General features: G+C 40.7%; 1 non-coding gene across 1 annotated transcript; it reads right to left on the bottom strand.

Annotated features, from left to right (window-relative positions):
• Positions 1-813: 813 nt before the first annotated feature.
• Positions 814-886, bottom strand: TRNAS-GGA (transfer RNA serine (anticodon GGA)). The gene has a single exon. It is a non-coding gene; the product is annotated as a tRNA-Ser (tRNA).
• Between the last annotated feature and the right edge of the window lie 17,142 nt (positions 887-18,028).

Consider the following 18,028-nt stretch of genomic DNA (forward strand, 5'->3'; position numbering starts at 1 on the left):
ATCCTGTGGGTGGAGGTCAGAAGGAGGTACCATAGAGTTGGAGCAAAAGACAGAGAAGGGGAAGAATCCTTGAAGTGGGGGAAAAAGCAGGTCCTAACTCAAAAGGCCTAGGAATCAGGGAGAAGGGACTTAGGGCCCAGCTACACTTCAACTCTGAACCACATTCTGAGGAACTTGGTGAGAAATTTGGACAACCTGTTTGGAAATGTGAATTTTGAGAGAGATCCTCATCTCCTGCTCAAGACATGGTTGAATGAAAAGAATAAGCTTGCTCTGCTAACACAAACAGGCCACACAGGGCTGGAAATTTCAAGGGTCAAGGCAGAACAGTACTTCTATCTATGTTAGTAAGAAACTACCATGTTAGTAAGAAACTAACTGTGAAAGTGAGTGAAAGTGAGTGAAAGTCACTTAGTCATATCCAACTTTTTGCGACCCTCTGGACTATAGCCTTCCCAGGCTCCTCTGTCCATGGAACTCTCCAGGCAAGAATACCAGAGTGGGTTGCCATTCACTTCTCCAGGGAATCTTCTCAACCCAGGGATTGAATCCAGGTCAACCATATGAGCAAGCAATTCCATGCCTGGGTATATACCTGAAAAAAAAAAAAACAAAAACCACTAATTCAAAAAGATACATACACCCCTGTGTTCATAGTAGCATTATTTATAGTTGATGAGACATGAAGTGAAGTCGCTCAGTCATGTCCAACTCTTTGCGACCCCATGGACTGTAGCCTACCAGGCTCCTCTCTCCATGGAATTCTCCAGGCAAGAGTACTGGAGTGGGTTGCCATTTCCTTCTCCAGGGGATCTTCCTGACTCAGGGATCGAACCTGGGTCTCCTGCATTCCAGGCAGACGCTTTAACCTCTGAGCCACCAGGGAAAGCTAAGATGAGATATGGGAACAACCTAAGTGTCCATCAACAGATGAATGGATAAAAACAATGTGGTCCATATATACAATGGAACACTACTCGGCCACAAAAAGAATGGAATTTTGCCATTTACAGCAACACTGATGGACTTGGAGGACATTATGCTAAGTGAAATAAGTCAGAAAGAGAAATGTTGTATGATTTCACTTATATGTGGAATCTAAAAATTACAGCAAACTAGTGAATATTAAAAAAGAAAGAAAGAAAGAGACATAGATACAGAGAATAGACTGGTGGTTGTCAATGGGATGAAGCCATAAGGGGACCTCTTGTGCAAAGGAAATGTGCAGCAAGGATGCTCCCAAAGCAACACCTCCAGGAACATGAGAACCAGCAGTCAAATACCTACAACCCAGCGGACAGGATGCCTGCCAGAGTTAGGCAAAGATGTGAGGACCCAGAAGCAGAAACTCCCAGGAGAGGATGTGACCCTTTTCCCCTAATCTCTCTTCCATATCCCAACACCAGAGGATGTAGAAATGACACAGAAAGAACTAGAAAGGAGGAGGAAACTAAAGTGGTAGCAGACCATAGCCCTCTCTCTTCCAAAGACTCTTGTCACAGAAGCCTGCTCATAGGCCAGGTCATACATGTTAGGTTGGATAAGATCTTGAAGTAGTTTTCCCACCTCAATGGCTTTTTTTCATGATAAATGTTTTATTTTTGTAATTTATAATGCATTTGGACTTCCCCAGTGGCCCAGTGGTAAAGAATCTGCCTACAATGCAGGAGACTCTGGTGAAGCAGATTTGATCCCTGAGTCAGGAAGATCACTTAGAGAAGAAAATGGTAACCACTACAGTATTCTTGCCAGGAAAATCCCATGGACAGAGGAGCCTGGCAGTCCACTGGGCAGCAAAAAGATACGATTGAGTGACTGCACACACACATGCATGGGCACACACACACACACACATACACTCATATTATGCATTTATAATTGAGATGATAAACCAGTTTTTTAAAAAAATTTGTAAAGAAAATTTCAAACACATTCAAAAGCAGAGATGATGTATACAAATGAACTTATTTTCAAAACAGAAATAGACTACAGACATAGAAAACAAACTTATGGTGATCAAGGGGGAAAGATGGAGAATAAATTGGGAATTTGCAATTAACAGATACATATTACTATATATAAAATAAAAATAAACTCAATGTATAGCACAGGGAAATATATTCAATATCATGTAACAACCTAAAACAGTAAAGAATCTATGAAAGAATATATATATATATATATATATGCATGTATGTATAAAACTGAATCACCTTGCTGTATACCTGAAACACTGTAAATCAACTATACTTTAATACAATAAATAAAATAAAGGAAAGGAGAAAAGACACAGAAAAAATGCTTATGAAATAAAGACTATGAAACTACTGCCATATACTACTTACCCAGCTTCAGTTACTATCAATTCCAGCTAGTCTTCCTTCATTTACACCCTGCCTCATATTCTCCTCCGCTTTCATGACTCTCCAATATTAAGCTGAACCAAATCCCAGGCACAATTTTATTTTGTCTATAAATAGTTTAGTCTTTATTTCTAAAGATAGAGACTCTAGACTAACAACTTTTAATTGGTCTGGACTCCATGGGATCTGCCTGAGGCATACACATAGAGAATGGAAAAGGGAATTTCCACAGCTAAAGGCCATGGCTAGAATATAATAAAACCATTTAATAATAGTTGTAACCCACTAAGTTTTTGGCTGTTCAATAAAATATTACAAGTTGAGTATGAATGACTTTATGGGATTCACACAATGAGCTGATTCAGGAGCAGGGAGCCAGAAGCTGAGGCCCTGGTCTAGGGCTACATGGCCTTGATCTCCAAGATGGCGATGCCTGTGCTGGAGTGGAGGGAGGGTGGTTGGAGGACCATGTCCTGCTGTGGGGAGACAGCAGTAAATCTGGTTTAGGTTCTACTACTTCTTACTTTGGATTCCAAATTGACATTCAGTTTCTATGTAGACTTATCAAAGTAGCACTATTGTATTAGGGAGTATATGTGTGTGTACGTGTGTGTGCACGCATGTGCTCAGTCACTAAGTCATGTCCAGCTCTTTGTGACCCCATGGACTGTAGCCCACCAGGTTCCACTGTCTATGGGATTTCCCAGGCAAGAATACTGGGATGATCTGCCAGGGGATCTTCCCAACCCAAGGACTGAACACATGTCTACTCTGTCTCCTGCACTGCAGACAGGTTCTTTTACCACTGAGCCACCTGGCAATCCCATCATGGAATATGTATCACATGCTAAATCAAAAAATAAATATGGATGCAACTCTCCTGGCAGTCCAGTGGTTAAGACTTCACGTCTAGTGCAGGGTGTGCAGGTTCAGTCCCCGGTTGAGGAGCTAAGATCCTACATGCCTTGTGGCCAAATAAACAAAACGTAAACAGAAGCAATAATAGAACAAATTCAGTAAAGACTTTATAAATGGTCCACATTTTAAAAAAGCCTTAAAAATAAACCAAAAGAGGAATATGGATCATTTCCTCCATTGTGTGTGATGACCAGTCAAGATGAATCATTTGCAGTGTCCAAAAGACTTCATAAAAATTTTTAAATTCTAAGCTTGAGTCATGTATCACATGTATAGGCCTTTCTCCTGCACTACCACACACCAGAGCTCAACTAATTATTGTATGTGTAGGAGAGGGTTGAGATTTTGACCAAAAAATTCTCCAGAATAGTGATTCTAAACCTCAGGGTCCTGAAACACTGAGGAATCTATGAATTAGCGAATTGAGCCTTCCAATCTGTGTCACACAAGCATCATCATTGTGGTTTTTCTTTAAATCCAATAAAATATGTGATGCGGAGAATGAGATTCGAGCATAAAACAATACTTTGTATTTTATTCAGTAGATAGATTAGTATCAGTAACCAGCTTTAAGTTTTATAGATTGAATAAACGATATTTTCCCACATATACCCTCCCCTGGCAGTTCTAATATATGTACATATAGTTTTGATTCATTAAAAAAAACATGGTGGGTTCATAGAATTTTCTGAGTCAGTGTTTACTTAAAGGACACTTGTACTGTACTAAGGTCAATAAGATACATTCTGATGTTTAAGGAGGATTTCCATATTAAAAAATATGAAAGGCACAAAGTTATCATGGACTTTGTGAATAAGCATAGAGGGAAAAACGCATGTACTCCAATGTTCTCCATCACCAGAAAGCTGGGAAGCAGAAGGAAAATGGAATATCTGTACATGTGAATTGTGTGTGAACATATATATATGTACTATATATATATATACAGAAACATACATATATAACATACATTCATGCACACACATATAGCCATACACATAAATATGTACATACTACATATACATGTATATGCACATGTGTATTCATCCATATATAGAGTTTCCCAGGTGACTCAGAGGTAATGCAGGAGACATGGGTTTGATCCCTGGTTTGGGAATATTCCCTGGAGGAGGAAATGGCAACACACTCTAGTACTCTTGCCTGGAGAATTCCATAGACAGAAGAGCTTGGCAGGCTGCAGTCCATGGGGTCACAAGAGTCAGACATGACTGAACTACTTAGCACACACACATACATCTACATATATTCATGCATGTATGATACATGCATATGTAGGTTAGCCACACGGTTCTAAAGGAAACACAATCAAGGAAAAGAAGAAAGGAGCAAACACCTGGGTTTTCAGGTAGACTGGAGCTCAGAGCAGTGGCTTGGAAAGCTTGTATCATTAGGAGCCCTGATGCTCCTCTTTGGAGGATGAAGGAAGTGAGCATTTTCAATGTCTGGAAAGTGTCATTCACATATTAACAGTGGTCCTCCTTGGGTGGCACAGATATTGAGCAATGTTTACTTACTTCTTAAATTTTCTGTCCTTTTTTATATTTTACAATCAGCATGCATCATTTAGGTAATTAGAAAAAAATCAATCCTTTTATTTTAATTTTGAAACATAATTGTCTTTATGAAACGTGGACTTGTTGTCTCTCCAGAAAGGAAGCCCAGGCCAGTGGTGGCTGCCTGAGCAACTGGACCTCTAAAAGTGAAATTTGGGATAAACTGGGAGATTGGGATTAATTAAACACATTACTATTGCCGGGAGAAATATCAATAACCTCAGATATGCAGATGATACCACCCTTATGGCAGAAAGTGAAGAGGAACTAAAAAGCCTCTTGATGAAAGTGAAAGAGGAGACTGAAAAAGTTGACTTAAAGCTCAACATTCAGAAAACTAAGGTTATGGCATCTGGTCCCATCACTTCATGGCAAATAGATGGGGAAACAGTGGAAACAGTATCAGACTTTATTTTGGGGGGCTCCAAAATCACTGCAGATGGTGATTGCCACCATGAAATTAAAAGATGCTTATTCCTTGGAAGGAAAGTTATGACCAACCTAGATAGCATATTGAAAAGCAGAGACATTACTTTGCCAACAAAGGTCCATCTAGTCAAGGCTATGGTTTTTCCAGTGGTCATGTATGGATGTGAGAGTTGGACTGTGAAGAAAGCTGAGCACCAAAGAATTGATGCTTTTGAACTGTGGTGTTGGAGAAGACTCTTGAGAGTCACCTGGACTGCAAGGAGATCCAACCAGTCCAACCTAAAGGAGACCAGTCCTGGGTGTTCATTGAAAGGACTGATGCTGAGGCTGAAACTCCAAAACTTTGGCCACCTCATGTGAAGAGTTGACTCATTGGAAAAGACCCTGATGCTGGGAGGGATTGGGAGCAGGAGGAGAAAGGGACGACAGAGGATGAGATGGCTGGATCGCATCACCAACTCAATGGACGTGAGTCTGAGTGAACTCTGGGAGTTGGTGATGGACAGGGAGGCCTGGCGTGCTGTGGTTCATGGGGTGGTAAAGAGGCAGACACGACTGAGCAACTGAACTGAACTGATACATAAAATAGACAACCAACAAGGACCTACTGTATAGCACAGGGAACTATAATCAATATTTTGTAATAGCCTATAAAAGAAATTAATCTTAGAAAGAATATATATATATACACAACTGAATCACTCTGTTGTACACCTGAAACTAACAAAACATTGTAAATCAGCTATACTTCAATTAAAATAATTTTTAAAAAAGCAAAAGGAAGCTCACATACACCAGGGACTCTGTGTTTAACTCTCAAGACTTTGGGGATTTTTCAATAAAATCAGATCAACATATTTCTAACTAGTTCAAAATGTTGTTTTCTTTAAGTGTTCTCTGATACATTTGAAATCCTTTGAACATTTTTTTCTTAAAATAATTTGTTGCTCCCACTGACAAAGGAAGGTAAATGAGTTTCAGTGCCATACACTGTTAGTCATGGCATGAAGGATTTTTTTCTTCCTGATTGTGAATTTCAGCAAGCATTTTCTCTGTTGCTTTATCACGTGCAATTGAAAAATGAGCAATCATGTATACCCTATGGCAGAAAGAACAAGGATTTAGAGTGAGATGGCAAGAGTTCAAGTTTCAGATTCAGCACGTAGGGCAGGTTACTTCTCCCTGAGCCTTGGCGTCTTAAAATGTGAAAACAGTTCAGAATGTTGCGGGGATCAAAGAGAACTGCCTGTGAGAACCCTGGGTACAGAAGGCAATCTCTGCCATTGGTGTCAGCTGCAAGTACGAAAGCCAGCTAAAACTGGTTTATGCAAATGAAGGAATTTGTTGACAAATCACAGCTGGGAACAGAGCTAAAAGGACCCCCCCACACACACTTGGGTTAGGACCTCATTTCTGTCTCTCTTGGCAGGCAAATCTTCACCACGGTGGCCCATAGCACTCCAGGGTGACATCCTACTGGTTTAGTGATTCCCCTTTTCCAAAAGCCCCAAGTACAGAGCTCTGGGTTGGCTCTTGCTGGCTTGAGTCGGGTCACCCTATTGGCTTGCCAGGTGGCTCAGTTGTAAAGAATCCTTCTGCTAAAGCAGGAGATGTTGGTTCAATCCCTGGGACTGAAAGATCCCCTGGAGGAGGAAATGGCAACCCACTCCAGTATTCTTGCCTGAAAAATCCCATGGACAGAGAAGCCTGGCAGGCTATAGCCCATAGAGTCGCAAAGAGTTCGACACGACTGAGCGACAGAGCATGCCTGCATCCACCCTGTGGTTTGGGGGTGTGGTTCTGGAGATATGAGGATGTGGTACGTACACTGGTCAACTCAGATCATGTGCCCACCCATTGTGCCAGGGGTGGTTTACATGATCCCTGAGTGCTACTGCTGCTGCTGCTAAGTCGCTTCAGTCATGTCCAACTCTATGCAACCCCATAGGCTGGACTATGCAGCCCACCAGTCTCCACCGTCCCTGGGATTCTCCAGGCAAGAACACTGGAGTGGGTTGCCATTTCCTTCTCCAATACATGAAAGTGAAAAGTGAAAGTGAAGTCACTCAGTCATGTCCAGCTCTTAGCGACCCCATGGACTGCACCACACCAGGCTCCTCCGTCCATGAGATTTTCCAGGCAAGAGTACTGGAGTGGGGTGCCATTGCTTTCTCCTCCCTGAGTGCAGAGGACCCCAATTCAATCAGCATGTATTACCAAAGGGGAGAACAAAAGCTGATCCACTAAAATATATTTCATTATATAATAATTATATACAACAATTGCTTTTTAAAGAATCATTAATAAACAACAGATACCATAAAGCTGGTTGAAGATAGAAAATCACTGACACTGAAATGTATTTAGTACTCCTTGTGTTGAGATGTTCAAGACCATTGACTTCAATGTCATGCCTTTGAGAACTTAATAACCATGTATGATGCCCCATCCCCAGTCAGGAATCCCAGGAGTCAGACTCTGAGATGGAGCTTGAATGTCAGAAGTTCATCAGAGCATGAGCTCAGGACCATCACTTTTGCAGAGTGAAGGAAACAAGTTTGGTTTAAAGCAGAGGTCAGCAAGCTTTTTCTATAAAGGACCAGATGATAAACACTTTGGGATGTGTGGATGGTCTCTGTGGCAACTGTTTAGGACTACTGTCACAGCAGAAAAACTGCCACAAAAATATATATAAAGAGATGAGCTGGACTGTGTCCCACTAAAATTTCACTTATGGACACTGAAATTTTAATTTCATGTCACAAGATATTATCTTCCTTTTGATTTTTTTCAACCCTCTAAAGATGCCAAAGCTATTCTTAGTTCATGGATCACTCAATGGATAGCAAGCTAGATGCGGTCAGTGGGCTGAAATTGTTGACCTTGGTTTAGAGGAAGAAGTTGAAATTGAGATGCAGTCACAAGAGAGCCTCCACCTATCCGCTGGGGAACCCCAGAGCTGGAATGAGCCTGGAGGGTTGCCCAGAATCAGAAATTGAGTTGCCTGGAACTGAGACCTTGGATATTCCAAGTGCTTTGGGTGAAGTGGCCCTCTTAGGTATAGGACAAGTCCCAGAGAGGGGCACAACTGACAACGGTCGTCTATAACACTTGAAGCAACTGGATTCAATGGACATGAACTTGGGCAAACTCTGGGAGATGATGAAGGACAGGGAGACCTGGCATGCTGCCGTCTATGGGGTCGCAAAAAGTCAAACATGACTAGGCAATTGAACAACCACAACCCACTCCAGTATTCTTGCAGAAGAATCCTGTGAACAGAGGAGCCTGGCAGGCTACAGTTCACGGGATCGCAAAGAGTCATATACAGCATAGTGACTGAACAACAACAACATAATAAGAAGATGGACCAGATTTGAAGCCTGGATCTTGAGAGACATATTGAAGAACTAAACCTACAAGTTTTAATTCTTCTAAATATGACCTGTTTCTCACCACCAAATCCTCATTTCTTCATCCTCATAATGACAGCTTGGCCCAACTCTATCTTTCCTAGCCACCTCAGTCATTGGAATAGCACTTGATTTGGGAATCCAGTACTCTGCTCTTCTCCTCTCCCTAATGCAGACTGGAGCTGTGATTGGGGTAGGGGCAGGACCAAGCTCTCCCTCAGTCTCTTCTGCGCACACAAGCCCCTCTGACTGTAAGAAGCAGAAAAGGGAAAGAAGAAAAGCACATGTCCATCCTTTGTGCTGGAGAAAACAGCTGACCCTCTGGGGCACCGGGCACCCCTGGTGACGGAACTGCATCTCCAGCAGGAGGCATTGCACCGTGCCTGGGATGATATCCTGAAATCCCAAGCTTTCCTATCATCCGCTGCGCGTTTCGGTGTTCTCCAGCTTCTATATCTCTGTAGAACTGGCACGATTCTGGCCTTTTCAGCGCTTATAACTCTCTCAAAATGACATCTCTCCTTAGTTTCTTTTACATTCTCACAGCCTTAACAGTCCAGGGTCAGCTCAGCAAGTAGCCTGGCTAAGCTGTCCTACCAGGGGATGAATGGTCTCCCTGTCTTGTACGAACGCTCTTTCTGAGGAGTTTCTGCCAGGCTTATAGACAAGGAACTAGCCACTTGAAGCCCATTCCCAATGCAAGGCTTGAAGGGAGACAGCAAGCTCTCCATGGGCTCAGCCTCCCCACACTATCACCCTTCTTAAGGCCCCCCCTGGTGGCTCCAACGGTAAAGAATACGTCTGCAACGTGGGAGACCCAAGTTCAATCCCTAGATCAGGAAGATCCCCTGGAGAAGGGAATGGCTACCCATCCAGGATTCTTGCCTGGAGAATTCCATGGACAGAGGAGCCTGGCATGGGGTGTCAGAGTCATTCATGACTAAGGGACTAACACTTTCAGAGTAATGGTGGTGGTAAGGCTGCCTCTCTCTCTCCTGCCGACTGTCTGGAAGGCTTCTGATGAGAAGGCTGGCCAAAACTGTGGGCAGAACTCTGAACACAGAATTTAGGAATTTAGTACCATTTGCCTATAATTTAGAGCTTTAACTCCAGTTCCTGTCAACAGGGAAAATCCCATTCAACATGCTCTGATACGTTTTTGCTTTATTTGAGTTGGGTTGGTTTTGTTGTTGTTTGTTTTGCCTTAGAAAATAATGAGGTACTTCTAGATATTTTAAAAAAAGCACCACTCCCCCTGGAAAGCCCATCTCTGCTTTTGTAATCCCTTCTTAGCAAGTCCCCTGGATTGTACTCAATGACTGTGCTTTTTGTGCTTATCCTTGGGAAGAGCAAGGTTGTATTTACTTAGATGGTAGACAACTTTCAAAGAAGCTTCTTCTTTTGCGATTGATTTTAAATTGAAAATCAGGTACTTGGACATAAGGAATAGGGCATTGGTTTTCAGATCTAGCTTTCTTAGAATTTTGCATTCTATATTCCACTCCTGGAACTGATCACTGCAGAAAGGCTAGTACATGTAGTGAGGGAGTCATTCTCTAATATGCATAAACCACATGTCTACTAAATCCATGTCTATGTACACAGATTTCCACACACATGACCCCAGAAGTGTATTCTCAGTCTTACACTAATGTGAGTTTTAGTAGCACTGAGTTGGAAGAGAGCTTTCAGTGAGAAAGCAACACACATGGGGCAAAAAGTGGAGGAGACAGGGGAGCTGAGCGAAAGTTTTCCCAGAGAGATCTATAGGTTCAGACACACTAGATTCAAAGTGCATTCAGACCTCTGATACAAGGGGGATTTGCCTGATAGGAAGAGGAAGCTGGTGATGTTCTCCTGGATGATTGAGGACGTGCAGGAATCAAAGCAGAGAGCATCTTTCTTTATCGCAGCCTGGGAGAAAGCAATAATTCAATCTGTTTCTTCCCTTACTCCTTCATCATTTGCAGCATTGCATAAGAGAATTTACATTGATATTTAGCAGTTTTGAAAAAATTATTGTAAATGGGCAGGGCGCAGAAGATTTTTAGGGCAGTGAAACTACCCTGTATGATACTGTCATGGAGGATACATGTCATTCTGTAATTGTTCAATACCACAAAACCAAAAGTGAGTCCAGAGATAAACTATGGACTCTGGGTGTTAATAACATGTCAGTGGAGGCTCATCCACTATAGCAAATGTACCACTGTGATGGGGGGTCAGGATGATGGGCAAGACTATGTGTGTATGGGGGCAGGGATGTATGGGAAATCTCTGTACCATCTTTTCCATCTTGCTGTGAATGTACAACTCCTCTAAAAACTAAAGTCTACTAACAAACAATTACACAGACCTTTCCTTTGTAACACTGGCAAAAGCAAAACTGCCTTTGACTCCATCCAACCCACACTTAAAGCAAGAAGCGCTATCACTTAAGACCTGTCTCAGTGTAGGCTGTTGTCAACAGCACCTGGGAGCTCTCTAGAGGATTCTCTGCTTTCCTGTTGGATGCCTGCCCTATGCAATTGTGATATAGCCCAGGGATCTAAGAAGATGCGTACTCCAGCCCAGCAAAACAAGCAGGGGGCATGTTAATAAGTCATACCCCTTGGCTTTCTCCTAGAATAAGTCTTTTTCTCCAGCCACCATATGGACTTGATTCACCTCCTGGAGAGGAGGGCTGCTGCTCCTGTCCTGCAACTGCTGGGAATTTTATGCCTAATAAAGGCTTCATTTAACACACAAGTATAACAGACTTGTATGTAATGGCTGGGACGTCTAGAGATTTGGCATATTTTATATTAAAATGTACAATTCTTCCATCTGTGTTTAAAAAAAAGGCAAAAATAGTGAAAATATGTCCATCCCTAATGATGCATCTACTTGTACCTTCTTGCAAATAAGGTACAACATTGAGGGCATTTCACACAGATGTGGATTTAGTGAATGGGGATAGAACAGTTGTGTCAAATTCTGTTAGCCTGTTATTCTTCTTTTTCTCAAAACAATCTTTGACATTGAAAGTGGGTTCCAGAAAGGTGAGTTGTTCCAACAGCACAATTTATTCATTGCTACCTGCACCTTAGCAAGAGCTGCAGGCAACTTTAAGAGATTTAAACAATATAGAGATGGCCTCAATGATGACTTCATTTTTGGCGCCAAAGAGCACTTCCATTACCTCTAGTAAGGTCTACATTTTAGTTTCCTTGAATGGTTTGCCTCTCAGGCTCAGAAAGATGATTCTTTCTCCATTAGTTTCCACTCCCACCTCCTCATTAACCCTTCAACTTGGAAAGAAAAGAAAAATTGGCAATCTCTGAAAACATTCTGTTTGGGCTTTTGTGTGGTACTTACGGGATGCCTAAATTAGCTCAGAGGATTCTGGGCTGGCAATCCTTATTACATCTATTGTTAACTCATCAGTAGCCCAAAACTGCCTAAACCAAGTTTTCCACTCGATAATTAGCCAATGGTTTCATTTGGTGGTTTCTTCCATCAACTAATTACAGCCTTCAAAAGAATGATATCACTGCCTGGCTGGAAGAAAAGTTAAGCTAATTAAAAGCCATTTTCAGAGTCGACTGAAAAGGGAGAAAATGAATTTAAGCTATCAAGAAATCATGCTGCCAGCTTTGGGGAGACAGTGAATTCACACTCGGGAATTCTAAAATTCATCTTTAACCCTGTGCTTCCTTAACTAAGCTGTAGAAATATGGAGTTAGGGATATCAACAAATATCCCTAACTTAACTTTATCAACTTAAGAAATTTCCCTTCCCACAAAAGTTGTTAGAAAAAAAGGAAAATTTTTCTTTAAACATTTCCATTTAGCAAGACCTGGTTTTCCCAAAGCCCATTCTGAATCTCATGGCCACTGGATTACTAAAGAGCTCCTCTGAAGAAGCTTTGCATTTGCTCCTTCTTGGTGCCCCAGGAGTACCAAACACTCAACCGATTCTTACACTCATGTCTTGACATGTGATTTTTCATCCCTTAAGGGTTAGGATTCCAATTCAGGTGTAGGTCCAGCAATCCAATTTCTCAGAAGGATTTGATTTTCCACATCAAATTATGGCATAGTGAGCTTCCTTGTCATCTGTCAATTCTGTAAAGGGAACTCAATATTGAGACCAAGTCAGACCCTGCAGGACCTTCCTGGGGACACAGCCCTCCCACGTCCCCCACCTCTTGTTGGTAGAAAAGCTTTCGCCTCCTAAACTCCTTCAAGTTTCTGAGTTTGAAAGAGTTTGCTTCAAAAGAGCAAATTTAATCAAAGAAGTGAGAAAATACAGAAACACAGAAAAACAAAGACAGAAAGACAAAATAATGATAGTTGAGCCATAAAACAAAGTCAAGGACCTTTTAGTTCCTCCTCAAGGGCTATAGATAATATACTGAGCCATATTCTTGACTCATTTTAGAGATGCTAAAACCCCCTGAAGGGGGAAGAAGGCAACCGCATGCGGACCACCAACAGATAGAGCCCAGACTGACGGTGGTTTATTGTGTCCGACTCTTGTGACCCCATGGACTGCAGCCTGCCAGGCTCTTCTGTCCATGGGATTCTCCAAGCAAGAATACTGGAGTGGGTTGCTATTTTCTTCTCCAAGGGATCTTCCCGATCTAGGGATCAAACCCAGGTCTCCTGCATTACTGGCAGATTATTTACTGACTGAGCTACGTGGGAAGCCTCAGACTAGTTTGAACCAAAAGGTTGATGACATTGACTCCTGAAATATAATGCCACCCTGTTGCATTACCACCAACCAATCAGAAAAAATGTCCATAAGCTGATCAGGCACCCTGCAAGCCTCCCCCTCACTTTGCCTTTAAAACCTCTTCTCCAAAAGCTTTCTGGGAGTTCGGGTCTTTTGAGCATGAACTGCCTGTTCTGCTTACACGACACCACATTGAGTAGCCTCAGAAACCCTCACCAGAACCAAGAGTCAGTCAATTGGTTATGCTTTGCCTGGGTGAGTGAACTCAAGTTTGGTTTGATAAAATATTCCTCTTTCTCCAGGATGTTCTAAAGTGTGGAGTTCATGCCAGAGCCTCCCTTCCAACTCCCATTTATGCAGGAACAAGAAATAGGAACCCTCTATGGGCATTTAAACTCAAATCCACAGCCCTAACTGAGTTACTAAACTCCAGGGATGGCTGGATAGCATTGTTCATAGCATCCTGTTCTAACGGTCAGCCCATTTCTCCTTCAGGCTCACTTAACTGCAGCGGTTTTCGAACTTTTTGGTTTCGTAAATGTTTTAAAATTGTAAAATGTACTGACAAACTTAAAACCTTTATTTGGACGAATTATACCGCTAATAGTAACTGTATTAGAAATTAAAGCAAAAATACTTATTTAATAGTTCATTTAAAATACCAGTGACAAATCCATTAAATGTTAACATCAATTATATATTTTTTAAAAAAAAATGTTTTTCCAAAAGAAACACATTTGTGGAAAGAGTGACATTGCTTTACATTTTTGCAAATATCCTTAATGCCTGACTTATTGCAAAACAGCTGAATTCTCATATCTGCTTCTCTCTTAATCTGTTGTGATACATTGTTTTGGTTGAAATATATAGAGAAAATCTAACCTCACACAAATAGGTAGTTGGAAAAAGAGAAATATTTTAGTAGCTTTGCAGATAACTATAGATATTCTCCTTTGATACTACACCCGAACTCAAGGTGTGATTTCTTACAGATTGGTGACAGTATGGAATCTGAAACCCTGATGATGTACCTCTCTACGCTGCAACATTAAAATATGCTTGATCTATCTTACAATTGGGTTGGACCTTGCTTGCATGGTTTTATACGCTAAAAAAATTGGTTTATTGTTTTTTCAAATCTTTATGCATTTCATTTAGAATATAGAAAAAACACATTCATTAAAATCACCAACAATCTCATAAATATTATGAAAGTAGTTTTAATGTCACAGACCCCCAACAAGGAGTCTTTAGTGGTCCCTGGATCACTTCAAGAACCATTGCTTTAAGTGATACAGTTATATTTTATTCACCATTTCTCAGGTTTCAGCTCTTCCATATCTGAAAATTTTCCTAAGTCATAGATAAGAAATCTTTTCTGTCAACAAAGAAACATGCTACAGTGAAGAGTTACAAAGACCTATCAATAACTTCAACAATGTCTTCAAGCATAAACTCTGCTGGTTCACCATGGGCCAGGCTCTGTTCCAGACAACTGTCTAGTGATAAACGAACATGAGTTAAATTTATGAATAAAATAGTTTTATTGTTTTCTGTTGAAGATCTAACTTCATTTCTCTCACAATCATCCAATAACTATTGTTCATCAGATAATTCACACCTGCATTTTAAATATACAAGTTGCAGAGGGATATACGGGAATCTGTTGTTCTATCTTTACAGCTTTTCTATAAATCTAAAATTACCCAAAATAAAAAGATGATTTTAAATTAATTAAAACAGTGTGTTTCCACCATGTTTTCTTGAGTCAAAAGGATTGCATTATGAATTCAGTTTAAGCTGGTAGCTCCTCTTTTATAAAGGCATTGACTTTATTTAGAAACTTGGCTTCCAAAATAGAAAAATGATTTGGTCACAAAGGAAGAAAAGGAAATAAATTCAAACTATACTCTTATATAAAATTAAATATTAAATTTAAAAAATTAAAAATGAATTCAGAAGAACTATAAATTATTAAAACACATATATTATATTAGCATGCATCCTATTACATTTCTCTCTTACTCTGTCAGTCTGTAAACTAAATGTACTTCTTTTAACATTTACAGTAATCCTATGCATTAGGCACTATGAGTCTCTACTCTTCACAGAGCTACTCACAAGGTTCAGTGACTTAGTTGTCAGAGACGGAGCCAGAGCAGAAGACAGTCTCTCTGAATCCAGAGCCCCTGCTTTTAGCCACTTGGCTCTACTGCTTTCACTGATGTGATTTCCAGAAGTGGAAAAATTTACAGCCATTGAAGCCTTCAGAGCGAATAGAGAAATGTTTTCACTGTTGTTGGACTCAGTCCCTAGTTTTCATGCTACCTTTCTGCTGAAGCCACTTTTAAGGATATGATGGTGGATGATTTGGTTGGGTGTTTGGAGGGTGGTTTCACTGGGTGATAAATCAAGGTATCCAAGAGCAGAAGCCTAGAAATCCTCAGAGGGGAGAAAAGAGGGGCATTTTAGATACTCTCCTTAGCAGAAGGGAAATGAAACAACTGTAATACAATTAATGTTTACTTTAAAATTTTTTTTATTTAAAATATTTTACACATTTTATTGAAGTATAGCTGATTTACACTGTTGTGTTAGTTTCATGTATACAGCACAGTGATTCATATATATACATATGAATATACATATATATTCTTTTTCAGATTCTTTTTCCTTTTGTGTGTTAGTCACTCAGTCATGTCTGACTCTTTGCAATCCCTCAGACTGTAACCCACCAGGCTCCTCTGTCCCTGGGATTCTCCAGGCAAGAATACTGGACTGAGTTGCCATTCCCTTCTCCAGAGGATCTTCCTGACCCAGATGAAACCCAGATCTCCTGCACTGCAGGCAGTTTCTTTACCATATGAGCTACAGAAATGTCCCAGTCTTTTTCTTTTAATTATTACAAAATAGAGTATATTTCCCTATGCTATACAGGAGATCCTTGCTGGTTATCTATTTAATATATAGTAGTGCATATCTCTTAATAATTTTATGTTTACTTTTGCTTACACAGTGCCTAATAAGTTTTATAAGCATTTTATTCTGGAAATTTTAAAAAAATTACTCAAAAACAGACAGAATAGATATATGAGCCATAATCAACTAAGTTAAACAATTACCAACATGAAAATAATCTTGTTTTATCATTCATTCACACACTTATTTTGGAAGGATGGCTAAAGCATTTTAAAGCAAATCGCAGTTTTAATATCACTTCGCCCATAAGTACTTTGTATCATCTTAAGATTTTTTAAAGATCACCACGGTACATGATCTTATAACAAAGTGAACAATTCTTCACATCATTTAATACCCAGTTTGAGTTTATAGTCCCCTGATTGTCTCGAACATAACCAGGAGGAAAGGATGAGTGGGGGGAAGCGATAGTTAGGGAATTTGTGATCGACATGTACACACTGCTATATCTAAAATGTATAATCAACACGGTCCTACTATATAACACAGGGAACTCTGCTCAATGTTACGTGGAGAGCTGGCTGGGAGGGTAGTCTGGGGAAGAAAGGATACATGTGTATGTATGACTGAGTCCTTTTGCTGTCCACCTGAAACTATCACAACATTGTTAACCAGCTCTACTCCAGTATAAAATAAAAAGTTTTTTAAAACCCATAACATTGCATGGTTAGTTTATTGAAATCAGAGTTCAAATAAGTTTCTTACATTGCATTTGACTGATCAGTCTCTAAGGCATCTTTTCATCTCTAACAGTCTCCCTTCCCCTCATTTTCTCTTATGTCATTTATTTGTTAAAATAACCAGGTCATTTGTCCTGTTGTATTTTCTACATTTGGTTGGCTGCTCCCTTGTGGTATCATTTAACATGTACCCCTGCTTTGTCTATTTCCTCCTAACTGATAATCAAATGAAAAGCCTTGATTAGATGCTAAGGCTTGTTTGCTTGTCCAAGAATATGTCATGAGTGTCTTATTCTGAGTGATGCTAGATTTAAGGATTGAATCAATAGGTTCTGGTGTGGTCAGCCATTATAGAGTTTCCATCAATCTTCCTGATGATTTTACCAGGCAGTTGCTAAATGGGTGCCTGTGTCCTCTTTCACATGATGGGCTACAAAACGATCATCTGATTCCATCATTCCTGCTGCTCTTCAGCTCAGTGCAGTTCAGTTCAGTTTAGTCGCTCAGTCGTGTCCGACTCTGCGACCCCATGAATCGCAGCATGCCAGGCCTCCCTGTCCATCACCAACTCCCGAAGTTCACTCACACTCACGTCCATTGAGTCTGTGATGCCATCCAGCCATCTCATCCTCGGTCATCCCCTTCTCCTACTGACCCCAATCCCTCCCAGCATCAGAGTCTTTTCCATTGAGTCAACTCTTCGCATGAGGTGGCCAAAGTACTGGAGTTTCAGCTTTAGCATCACTCCTTCCAAAGAAATCCCAGGGTTGATCTCCTTCAGAATGGACGGGTTGGATCTCCTTGCAGTCCAAGGGACTCTCAAGAGTCTTCTCCAACATCACAGTCCAAAAGCATCAATTCTTCGGTGCTCAGCCTTCTTCACAGTCCAACACTCACATCCATACATGAACACAGGAAAAACCATAGCCTTGACTAGATGGACCTTAGTCGG

The sequence above is a fragment of the Budorcas taxicolor genome, chromosome 4, assembly GCF_023091745.1.
Source record: "Budorcas taxicolor isolate Tak-1 chromosome 4, Takin1.1, whole genome shotgun sequence".
In the NCBI taxonomy this organism is placed as follows: Eukaryota; Metazoa; Chordata; class Mammalia; order Artiodactyla; family Bovidae; genus Budorcas; species Budorcas taxicolor.